The sequence below is a fragment of the Tyto alba genome, unplaced genomic scaffold (genome assembly GCF_018691265.1).
Source record: "Tyto alba isolate M040663 unplaced genomic scaffold, T.alba_DEE_v4.0 Super-Scaffold_39, whole genome shotgun sequence".
NCBI lineage: Eukaryota > Metazoa > Chordata > Aves > Strigiformes > Tytonidae > Tyto > Tyto alba.
The window spans coordinates 3,355,164-3,368,219 of record NW_024881314.1 but is presented as its reverse complement, the minus strand read 5'-3'; positions in this window follow the sequence as shown (position 1 = coordinate 3,368,219).

Sequence of the window (13,056 nt, the reverse complement as noted above, 5' to 3'; positions counted from 1 at the left end):
GGAAGAAAAGGGATACAACCTCCCTCCTTCTCCTGGCCCACTGCTTTCTTCTGCAACAGTGCTTTAATTGTACTGGTGACAGCAGATACTCCTGTTACTTGCTCAAATCTCTACCAACTGTGGTTTCAAACTGAGAAATGATTTTGCTTCACAGAAAAAGATTTTCTTGTGACTAGAAAAAAATATTTGCAATCACTAGAATACCTTGCACTGTTTTCTTGAATTTTCTGAAAAACATGCACAGCTTTGATTCTAATGACGAGCAGTCTTGATAGAGAGTGTATATGGGATCTGATTTATTTTTTTTAGTTACCTTAATGCAAGTCCTTCCCAAATCACAAAATGTACTGGAGGCACCACACAATACTAAATTATACTTGGTCTCATTCTGAGAGTACAAAGGAAAAGTAAGACGTCAGATATTGTATGAAAAGTTTCAGAACACAAGGTCATTTTAATTCAGACTTTTTTTTTTCAAGGAACTATCTTTTCTAAGCTTTGATATTTTGTTCAGAAAGGTCATTTCTTTTAAGCTTTTGTCATTAAAGAAGACTTGTTCTTTAAAGTGCACTATCAAAGAGTGCAGAAATTGCAAGTTACTGAAACGAAAATGCATGATCAGTTTTAAGTCTGCCGACTAAAGCCCACTTAAAATTAGACGTGCTCTGGTACTGGTGGCTTCTTTGATAAAGCCAGTGAAAGATATGCAGTTGGTCAACTCAAACAAAAAAAAAAAAAAAAAAAAAAAAAGAGAAGATAATTAAATAAAACTTTTCCTCCCTAAATTAGAAATCATTTTTTTGTGAAAAAGCATTGAAAGAACCGAATAAGGATCTGATCCTGCAAAAATGTGTCTTGAGAGAAAGAGTGAATGTGCTGTGTTTGGGAGCAGTCTGTAACATTTTTACACAGCAGTTATGCAGCTCTCCTGTTATCTGACATTTGTAATAATGTAAATAAGTCAAGCCCCTGGACAAAATATAATTTATTTACCATTTGCTACCACATGATGATCTCTCCTTCGCTGACAGACAAACGTGGTAACGGAAACGAGTGAATCCCTCGTGCCGTGCCCTTGCTTTGCGGTCCCTGATGCTGATCTCTGTGCTGTTCTTGCTTCAAGGCATCCGTGAGAGAAGAGACGTTTTCCTTCCTGATGGTTCTCCTCATACTGTTGCTAGCAATGGTAAACTTTAACTTTTGTTTTAACCCAGATATGTCCAGTATTCAAGGTAGTATTTTTGGAAGAGCCTTGGGAAGCTGGGCACGCAGCTTACCTTCACACAAGGAGGATTTAGAGCTGTGACCTCCTTCGAGCAGCTCTCTAAAACAATTTTATCTGCAGACCTGGGTCCCAACAGCCTGTTTGCTTTCACGTGCTCCATAAACATATAGTTTAGTGGAAACAGAGATGTGCTTTATATATGTCAGCACATGTACCAGACTTAGTCTCAGTATTTAGGACTGAAAACAAGGAAATGTGTGTTTGTCGAATGAGAAAAGTAAAGGAATACCTTTATCTCAGCTGGGCAGCTAGTTAAGTTATAATGCAATACTTCCAACTTCATAACATCTATTCATGAGATTTATACTTTAGGAATCTTGTTCTTCTCCCATTTGAAATATGATATCAAAGTTTAGTAACAGGCAGATTTGGCCATCATTTCAAAAGAAGGTTGTGCGTCCTAATTCTGTGGTCATCTTATTAAAGCCAAACTAATGTTGAAGTTAACTGTGTCCCGCTTTGCCCAAAGAAAGGCTTCAAGGAATTGATTAAAATTCTAGACCTATATTTTATAAGAAAGCTGTCAGTCAAAGTGATCCTGCACTGAAATCGAGGACTCTATAATACTGCCCTTCAGTGAGGACCAATGCAGTAGTGCTGAGAACTCCTGGAGGGTGTAGGACATGTTTAATGAGATTTAGTTGACGATCTGTATCACCCGAGAGGTAGCACCTACCCTGCAACACACAATTTTGACGCAGTTGTTGACCAGCTGGTTTCCTTCCTGCTGAACTCCCCCATTAGCCGTGGCACGGACCCAGCTGCTTAACGTGGCACTGAAGATGCGGCTGGTCAGTCTAGGGAGTTTGTCTGCAATGGCCTGTGGATTCTGGCACTTTCTCTTTAAATTCAGAGCCCAGCTAAATCTCAGTCAGTTTTTGTACAGTCAGGCTCTGATTCTGCATCTAAGGGTGGTGGAAAAACAGACCGAAGAAGGCTAATGACTCCATATGGATTTCATGAACAGTCAGAGCCTGGATGTTTGTAAGGCTGTGTTTAATTGTGCTCAGGAATGATGTTACGTCTTCTGAGACTTATCGACACTTGCTTGTCATCTTCTTGTTTGTTCATCGCTGTTGCATGAGGTCATGGGCTGACTAATTTCAGTATAGATTTGAATCTATAATGAAAACGCTGTACGAAAACTCTGATTTTAACCAGCTCTTCCTCATCTTCCCTGGGCTGTAGTAGCTGAAATGTGGCTTGTCGCAGGTTCCTGCCGGAGGAGAGCACAGTGGGGCAGTGAAGGGCTGGGGGATCAGCACTGGGAGAGAGGAGCTGCTCCTGGCTGTGCTCCACACCGTCACTGTGGCAGGGTGTGTGGTGTAGCCCACTATCAGAAGATGCTCACAGCCTCTCTGGAGAGGTGCTGAACTCACGTTTGTAAAGCTCGGTTGGATGAAACCTCAAAGTGCTAACTCAGCTGCGAACGTAATTGATGCTCACAGACCATAAAGGATATCTTGAATGCTTTATTTAGCATTTCCATCTGACCCCACCAGCAGCCTGAGAACACCTCCGGCCCACGAAGCCTGTGTTTTCCTTTTCCCAGTCAGCTGCACCTCCAGGAAAGTGCTGATGCACCATGGCACTGGCAGTGAGCGTTGATGGCACTTGAGTGCAGTGAGTCCTCCACCAAAACCCCCCAGCCCATGGCTCACACTGCCTGAAAGAGCTCAGCATCCTGTTCCTATCAGCCAGAAATGTATTTGCCTCAGAAGTGCTGTGCAGAAGTTTGCAGGCAGAGGAAGAAAAGATGCTTCCCCTATCCCTTTCCCCCCTTTGCTTCCTGTGAGAGAAATTCAGAGCTCAAATACCAGAGCAGAACAGCAGCTGGATCCATGTGAAGATGCTTTGGCAAAATGGAGTGAGGAAACTTGAGTTGTGTTTCATCAGTCCTCTGCTTAACCCAGCTTTTTAGCCTACTTGTGTAAGATTTATGTATCGTTCAGGGTGCCAGCCTTGGACTTGGGGGAACCAGCATGCAGTTTGCTGTCCTGCCACAAATCTGGTAACATAAAGCTCCTCAGGCATTCAGATACCTGAAACATATTGTTTTCATAAATTCCAGGCTAGCGCTGTATGAAATTTAAATACCTCTCCAAAGTCTGTAGCTGAGTATTTCAGCAAAACGCCTACATTAGGGTGCTCTGATCACCAGAAAGGGCAAGTCTCCTGAGCACTTGTTTGCAGAGCCCACGGTGCATTTATGGCCCTAAAAGCAGATGATTTAGCCACTGGGCATCCAGGCCTCATCCAGGCACAGGTCTGGAACAGAGCAAACATTCAACTACTTCGTTTACTCTTAATTACTGCTCCTAATAGACCTGAATATTACAGCTGAAATTGTCAGTGACCTGTGCTGAGGAGATCATGTTTTGTTGGTTTTTTCCCCTTTTAGAGAACACCATTGGCCCTCCAGTTAAAGGTGGTTATGGAAACATTTCTAGAACTCCTAAAGTTAGGTTGTGTGAATTTATCTACACTTACATTTCAAATTTGCGTGGAAATAACACAAAATCAAGTACTTTGCACTTGAAATAATTGGAGAAACATCTTCCATTTTATTAGATGTTAGATCTGTAAAGGCAATGCGCTCTGACTGAGCAAAATGTCTCACTGGGTCTCATAACTCTTTGTAAAGCGAGAGGGAAGAAAACCTGCCACTCATTAGAAGAGAGAGAGTCCTTCTGGTTTAGTGGGAAGCTGAAGTTGCCAAAATATAAAATTAAAAGCCTCACCCAGGTTTTGGTATAATGAGGTGATAAAACCATCAGTAACAGGGATTCAGCTCCCAAAGAGAGACAGTGACTGGCTTCTCCTCGGGCAATTCTCCTTCTCTCTTTAAAGTCTGTTTATCAAAGTGATGGTGTCAGGGGGGTCACCACCATGGAGCTCCTGCAAGAGGGGAGGGAGCCTGGCTCTGCTGACAGAAGTCTTCCAACCCCCCCCCCCAAAAAAAAAAAAGTTATTCTGAAATGTCAACCTTTCGTCACTGATTCCAGCAAAACTCTTGGAGAAACCAACTGAATCAACCATTTTTTTCAAAGTAACCCATGGGATTAGTCAATTCACAGAGAAAAGGAATGCAGATGTGATTTTAATGCAGGTGTCTCATAGCTAAAGTGCCAGAGAAGCTGTAAAGCAGGCAGGGTTAGGTAGTGGAAATAGGCAGGTCACAAGGGGTAGCCACAGTCCTCCTGCCTACTTTGCCCCTTTCTGAAGGATATGCAGTTGGTTTTGAGTAACACTCCATAAGCAGCGGTCTCCATTTTCTCCCCAACTTCATAATAGACCTGATTTTGTCACAGTATTGCTATCTTCATGTTTAAACCTTTCCTGCCTTTACAACCATGAAGCTGGGTGTAATCCAAACCCTTTAAACTCAGAGAGAAACTTTCAGGAGACAGCAGCTGGCTCTAGACCAAGACCTGTATGTTCACTCCAGAGGACCACCTGTGTTACCAACATCTCCAGCGGATCGTACAGCAAGTGGGGCAGCAGGATTGAGCTGGTGTGGGTTTGGAGACTTGGAGTTGCTCTCTTGGCTTCTCCTCTCTTGGCACATGAGCATCGAGAGGTTTTGTAAGATGTGGCTGCCACACATACGAGGTGAACACGTCCTTCTGCTAGAGGCAGACACGGGAACGCACGTACTCATTTTGCTGCCGTTGGCAGGGCTGGAAGGACACCCATTTGTGGCTGCATCTGAACAAGTGCAAAGCAATAAGGACCTACCATGAAACAGTGAACAGCAGGCCCTCTGGGCTGTCATCTGCACGTCTGGCTGGTTGGTCCAGCTCCTGGGGCTTGTGTCACCCAGCCGATCCAGGCTCACCTTCCTGTTGTTGGAGCATTTAGCACAGAGAAACGGGATTTGAACCTCCCGTGAGCACAGAGATGGGGCACGTGGGGCTTCACGTGTTGCATTGCTCCCAGCTCACTCCCGAGTAAGGAACAGTGGGCTCCGTGGCTTCCCACCTAAAGCCAACTTCAGCCTCCTGAAAGTTTACAAGGTTTGGATTCGGCCCAGCTTCCTCACTGTAAAGGCAGGAGAAGTTTAAACAAAAGGGCAGCAAACACATGGATCCCCCCTTCTGCAGCAGCACACACACGGAACAGCTGACTGGAGGAGCATCTGCTGCCAACCCCATCCCCACAATTTGAGGTTTGCTCCCAATGCAGACAGTGGCCCCGTGGTTCTTCAGTGCCTTTTTTTCAGCCCTTTGACATGGTTCTTCCTGCCAGCTCTATGGGTGCCATAAACCACCAGGCTGCTATGCTACAGTTTGAAATATAAATACTGGGCATAATAAAAATGTAACCAGGCACCTGCAGACAGGCTCTGGTTACAGCAACGGGGTCCAGCTGCCACCCCACACCCTGCCCCAACAACAGCAGGGCCAGAGCACTTGCAGATAATGAACAGAAAGTGGCAGGACAAACCAGTCATTTCTCAGTGGGACACTTCCCACCTGAACCTTGGGCCCTAATTCAGTCAAGCACATGTGCAAATACTTAACCTTAAATCCACGCCCATCCCCATGCCTAGATGTGCTGATGAATAGGGACCTTCTAGGGGCTTCAGACCTACAGGCAGGTTTGATGGTTAGTCTCTGCATTTAGTGCAGGTTATACCTGAGCTGGTTTATGCTTCTAAGTGTTTCAAAGCTGAGGCAATCCTCCTCTGAACGGCAGAATTGTACATATAGAATCATTTAGGTTGGAAATAGACCTTTAAGATCGACTCCAATCCTATCTCTGCCTTCTTCCTGCCTGAAAAATCCTTCAGCACCCCACAAGCTGCCTGCACAGCTCCATGTGCCAGCAGCTCCGGCTTTGCTGTTGTGTGACTGTGGAAAGGCTCCTGTGAATGGCAAAGCGGCAGAGGACAACGGGAGGTCCTACCCTGCAGTAAGTTGGTAGGGTTTCATAGGGGTAAAAGCAGCTTCCCACGTGGAATGGGTTTGTACATCAGTAGTACTTTGTTATATGTTGGTGGAATCAAGTTTTTTATCCTTTGTGATGGATCTAATAAGGGCTGTGGACTATTCTTTCATGTGTTTCTAGTGGGGGTTGATCCTTTCTCTCTAGGAAATGTTAAACTGTGTTTTAGGATAGAAGCAAGAGCTTTGTTCTCTGGAGCGAGCCCCCACCGTTGTGACGAGCAGTGCTGAGCTGGCCTGTGATGCTGAGCATCGCGCCGGATCCAGCCCGCCCGTGCCTCGGCGTGATGCCACCTCGAGAGATGGGCCCGAGCATGCGGCGACGCGTGTGAGCGCTGGGGGCTGGCCCAGCCCCGGTGCCGCTGCGGGGAATGTCCCCCCGGCCCGTCGCGCTGCCCCCCTCTACCTTTGGGGAGGAGGAGGGGTGCTTTGCTCAGGTCGAGCCTCTGCAGTATGCACGTGGTTTTTTTTTTTTTAATTATGGCTGCTGCTATATTATACCTATAGATGAATAGGACGGGAAGTGCTTGGTGGAGGAGGGACTAATGGTCCTTCGCCTCCAAGTGCTGCTGCTACAGAAGATGCTGGATTTTACCTGATAGTCATTGTAAGGAAGAGGGTGACAAATGCCAAGCATAAACTGAAAAAATATTTTAAAATTCATGCAACCGCTAGAAGCTTTTTAATTGATATGTGGAGATCCCTCTGGATCTACAGACCTGTATTTCTCTTTTTTTCATATGACAACCATTTCCAAGTAAAAGTATACATACTCATATGAGTACTAAGCTGTGAAATAGCTTCATGGGTGCTTAGAAACTTGTATTTAGAGATCTAAAGACCAGAAGGGACTCGGAAATGGCCTAGGCACACAGCTCCTAAAACTTTCCTGAATTAATTTTCTGCTTCAAATCCAGTGGGTACTCCTGAAATAGAACACCTCTATTGGAAAAAGAACAACTATCCAAATATTATTGAAATCGTCTTCTACATTCTTACTGACTGTGATCAGATCTCCTCTGATTGAACCTTTTTAAGCAGAGCAAGTTCCCTCAATCTCACAACAGGTTGTAATTTCCTACTTTCAGTCATCATCATGTTTTTTCTCTAAAATCTCATGAAAAATAATACCAAGTTAATTCAGTAAGACATTATTAAATAGACTGGCATTAATGATAATGCATTCTTTTAAATCTTTATTTATTGAGCATCAGCCTTTTATCCCATTTGGATTTAAACTCAGGGCTTAGACCAGTAATAATGTGGAATACCCCACATCTTTAAATATTGACACAACATAGCTGCCTTCTGTGTTCCCCCCAGATCTTCCCCTCCAAGAAGGAGATTCTACAGAGCATGGCAGCGACCTGCCAGGCTGCTAGATCAGCTTTTGAAAAAGTCTTGGGCTGCTTTGCTGATAGTCATGTTTTACTGTAAGATATATAATATATCTGTATATTATCTTTTGCAATAGAAAAGTTTCATCTCCATTCCAGTAGCTTAAGTGGCTTTTTCCCAAATACAAAACACCCTTGACTTTTCACCCTTAGTCAAGCATTTTGATCTAATAGTGGACAAATATCATGCAAATCATTCTTCATTGAAACATTTTCTTAAAAATAACTGTCCTTTGAACTTTCTTCAGTTCTGCCCATTAAAGATTTTACAATGTCCTTTGGCTTGATATGTAATTTCTCCCCTGAGTTTGGTGTATATTAATTACCTTCTCTTTTTAATTTGTGATTATTATTTTTTTATTTTACTTTTTGCTGCTTTCACTCCTTTGCACACTCGACTTGCCTGCAGTACCATTCCATCATTATAAAAAAAATATATTATACACTGGTTTGGTCTCGCTAAAAACATTTTCAGAGGTTGCAATTATCAGTCACAATCTTTTGATAAAAATTTCTTCATAAGTTGACTTTTCTTCTGATTGTTTCCAAGCTGGTGAAAAGCAATTCTGTAAAATGCATCTCGTGCAAGTGCAGCCTCAGAGCTGGGCACAAAAGATCAGGCTTGGGAGAACAACAGAGAAAATACAGCGGAGGAAGCTTCTCCCTCACTTGCCTGTGGCACGATGGCTACTTTCAGTGTTTGGGTGAAGGCTGAAATCACCCTCCACTGAGTCCTGGGAGTCCCTGGAGGCTCCTGCAGATGTTTGTACCCCCGAGGTCGCAGCCTTTGCCCTTGCTCGCAGCAGCTTTGCAGCGAGGAGCCCTTCCAGGGTGTGTTATTTACTGGGCAGGCAGGTTAAAGCCTTCCCCTTCCACAGCATGCATTTGAAGCTGTGTTTTCAAAACAGCTATGGGTTTTGATGCTTGCCTTGATTTGAATGCCCTAAGGGCTCTTTGATTGAGACTCTTTGCAACCTAATGTTCTCGAAGAAACCCAAACACCCTCAGTAATTAACAATGTGCAATTATGGATGATTTTATTTATATCCCGACCTGTCATCTGAGCTGTGTTTGTTGTGTTGGAAGAATAGAGAGGAGACTGGGCTGGGAGTGGGTCTGGATCCTCCTCTGGGGATGAGACTTTTGGGGGGCACAGGCCACAGCTGAGCTTTGGGAAGGGATGGAACGGGGAGAAGGTGTCGCGCCCCAGCCAAATTCACATTTTACATCTGCAGTTGCCTTTAATTTTAACATTTTCTTACCCATGGAGGGATGAAGACTGGGTCCTGGCAAGGTCTCTCTTTAAGCAGTCTGCGTCGGTTGTTTTTCCTCCCCGGGGCAGAGAGGTGTCAGGGTTTACACTGAGCAGCCGTAGCTCCGGAGAAAGCGGTGATGAGACAGAGGATTACGGGGAGGACGTAACGGCTGATGTATTTACAGCGATGCTGCTTCCTCGATGTTCCTAAGACTCAGATGAAAGTAAAACTGGCAGCCACTCCACGCGATGCAAATCGCACGCTGCTGCAGCGGCGGCCCCGCGGAGGTATGCCATGTTTAACCGTGGTTATGCAAGATGCCGCTGCCAAACCATATTTTCCTCCGTATGTGGCTTGACAGAACATTGTGTTTAACCTCAGACTAGATGGGATAAAACACGGTTCTCTGTCAGGAGTACAAATTCATGTTTCTGTCTGCACCTAAACTCTATCTTGCGCACCTAAGTGTGGTTATTTCCATCATGTAGACAGGTGGAATATTTTCAAGGGGACACAGTAGCCTAAAATCTTGATCCTTTTAATCTCAATTAGGTTCCTAATTCAAGAAACAGCTTTGAATTTATGCACCTAAAACATTTAAACACTTACAAAAATTCCTTCAGTCCCTAAAGGAAAGCCCTTGCAGTGGTTTGCTCATCAGCTCGGTCCACATCTTCTCATACCCAGATGTTGCCCCAGCTAAAAGCAGAATCCATTTACTACCGAGTGTTACATACATGTTCAAAACGCTTTGTAGAGCCCTGCATGGGGGTTGGCGTGGAAAAGGGTTCTCAGCTCAGCGTCTCTGAAAGATGTTCAAGGCAAGCCCATCCCCAGTGCACGGCTTTCCCATATGGAGAAGGAGAACGGGGACGCCGCTCCGTCCCGTACGGTCCATGTATGGAAAAACTCGAGTGCTGATGGTCTGTCGCTCAGCTCCCCAATATAACGGTGTAATAATTAACAACAGCCTCTGTGGTTACATGGCACCTTCCATCTGAGAGTCTCACAGCGCTTCACAAGCCTCTTTCCCTCGGAGATGTGACGCTGGGTCCAAGAGCCCCATCTTGATAGATGATCTCCTCAGGGCAGATTTGTGGCATGGAAGATTTGTTGCTCGTGCTTTGACGTGTCTGTTTGAGAAATCAGATCCGTGTTTCCGCTAGGTGCCAAGAGGCAGGAGCTGTTGAGAGGGCTGCTGCAGATCTCGCGCCGCGTGGGCCAAGGCTTGCGCAAGGCTTTGTCGGCATCTCTTTCTTCTCGACTCTAAATCTGGCCCCGCTCAGCCCCGGCAGGAAAGAGCCTGTGATAGATAACGCGATCTATCCGCTCTCAGCCTGATGAATAATTAGCCGTTCATACATGGTGCCAAGCGGGAGGCCTTCTTCTGGCTGCGGCCTTCTTGAGGTGGTTTGATTTCAGGGCTCCTCCAGGACAGCGCAGAGCAACCCCCAAGCGCCCTAACGAGCCCCCTAACGAGCTTTGTTCAGGGGCTGCGAGCACAGCTGCCGTGGGGACAGCTGGGAGACGCCCGGAGCTCCTGGGCCCTCCATATGGATGCTCTTGACCTCTGAGGCCTCCGAAACTCCATGTGGCTGCTGAGGACACTGGGAAGGGTCAACGCCCTCTCTACACCCCCAACAAAAGGAGGTTTTTTGGTAGACGTGGCCAGGACCAAGCGGTGAAGGGGTCTTAGAGGGAGACGAGGCGGGGAAAGTGCTGGTTTTCACGGGGCGTGGATTTGCAGCACAGCAAAATTCGCCTGTAAGTGCAGGTCGAAAAAAGGCAGCTACCACATTTGCAGCCCTCGCCGGGTGCCCGGTAACTGGGGCCAGACGGGTCGAACGGGGCTCAGATCCGGCCGCCGCTGTCCCGGCAAAAGGCTCTTGTAGCTCTCCCGGGGGGGCACGGGGGTGACTTTGAACCCCCTCCCCATCCCCGGCAGCTTTGTTATCGGTGCTATTGTGGGGCCGGCAGAGCCAATCCCCGCCAGCCCCGATTCAAAGTCCAGGTGCCAACCAACTTGAACTCTCCAGCATCCCTGCCGTGAAGCAATTATTCCCTCAGACACATTCATTGTTCTCATTACACCATAAATTGTGAATGAATTAAACATGCACTTACCACTATGCACCACAGCTGTCAAGGAAAATAACACACAAATATCGCACGGGGCTGGATCCTGCTCCCACTCCTCTCCCAGGAAGGTTTGCTGCTCACAGGGAAAGAGGCAGCAGCCAAGCTCGCTGGAGCTGGTATTTTCTTTATGGTGAGGCCAAATCTCTGTTCTCACTTACAGCAGCACAGGGCAGAACTATCTCCACTGGATTTGATGTTTTAATTGTGTTTTTTTTATTTTTCTTTTGGCCACGTTTACACCACTGTTGCACAGAGAGGATTGCCACTGAGCTTTCCGAGATCCCAGTTTGACTATGTCTTACTTGGGGCACAAAATCCTGCCATGTGTGTAAGAGGAGAGATTGGGTGTCATTTTGGGGCTGGTAGGGATAAAATCAGCCAAAGCCCCTGTGCCACCAGCAGCACAGTGCCTGGACCAGAGACCCCAGCCCCAGTGCAGGGGTGCTGGGCTCACTGCCACCAGCATCCCAGCCCAAGCTGGGGGATTTCATTGTATGCACCAATAGCTGGCAAGAGAAGCTCTGAAAGAAAGGTAATTCAGAGTGCCTAACTTAATTTTACAGTGATATATATATATATATGCACACTTTCCTAACAAGGAAGCATGGGCATTTATTTATTTTCTAATCTCTGCTCCATGTCCATGGAGCTTATAGAGCCAGGAACAATCTCCTAGCGTGTTGACAGAGAAATTCCCTGATTGTCCCTGCTCCAAAGAGGGGACCTGGAACTCACGGCTACCTTAGGGTACAATGTCGGGATTCACCAGACAGGATTACAGAGGGGGCTTTTCTTCTGAGTGCAGGAGCTGGAAGTTTGTCTGCATTTCTCTTCTTGCACCACATCTCCAAGGAGTTTTTCACTTTCTAAGAAGGATGTTACCCACTGAGCTATTCACAGAAGTTAAATGAGAAAAGGGGTTAATAAAATACATGCTAGAAAAAAGAAAATAAGATTAGAAGGACTGATGTTTTGGCTGTGAGGCCTTCTGTGGGCTGCAGAGAGAGGGGGGGAAAGAGGAACAAGATTATTATTTTCTTTTCTCTAGCTCAAAGAACTTCATGGCCAGAATGGCACCACTAATCCAATTTTCTTTCTAATAAGTATTTTATCAACATCTCTTTCTTTCCCCGCCCCCCCCCTCTATTCTCCTTCCCCCAGTCTCTACACTGACATATGATTAGCTGTATTGAAGTTTCAACTACTGGTGTCTCTGCTCTGTAGAAGCATTAGCGGCGTTCGCAGGAGCTGAGACGCTGCCGATCTCCCCCCGCACACGCGTGCCCGTGCACACACAGTCATTGCACTTTTTGGGGCACCTGGTTTTCTCTCACCAACCACAGAAAAGTATCTTTTACAGCCGTTGGGCGCCATTTGGCAGAGGATCAGATAGCAGCTCCACTGAAAGCAAACAGCCGCCTTTCCGAGGGAGTAAATATTTCGCAACATGTTACTTCAGTGTTATTTATTATGAACATATTTTCCCTTTTATCCGGGGATTCGCCAACTCTTCGGAGTCACAAAACCTCGCCTCAGCTTTGCAAAGGGTGGCTGTGCCTCTCCTCTCCCCCCTGCCATTTCAGGGGGGACCCAGCAAGGTTTTAGGGGGGACCCAGTTCCTCTCTGGGAGAGGTGGGTGTTCTGCAGGAGCCTGGGATCACCCCATGCTCTCTTACAGGGAAGGGACACCTGAGATGGGAGATTCAGTTTAAATGGTGGCAATGGGTCATGTCAGAGAAAGGAGAAGTTGCAATAGGACCAGTTTGCATGTGGCTGAGAGTCCTGGGGGGCTTTGGGGGCAATATGTAAGAAGAATGGGTAAAACACCGGGAGTTGCTCTCTCTTGTTATCTGCCTTCTCTCTTAAACCTGATGGAGGGAGAAAAAGGGAAGGTCTCCAATAGTGGAAGGTGCTGGAGAAGGAATGGGTGGGTTAACCATAAAGGCAGACCCAGGAGATGACCATTTATCTTGGGTGGGGGAGAAAATTAATTAAAATCTTAAAAGAACATGATTGATCTTCATTAGCCCGTG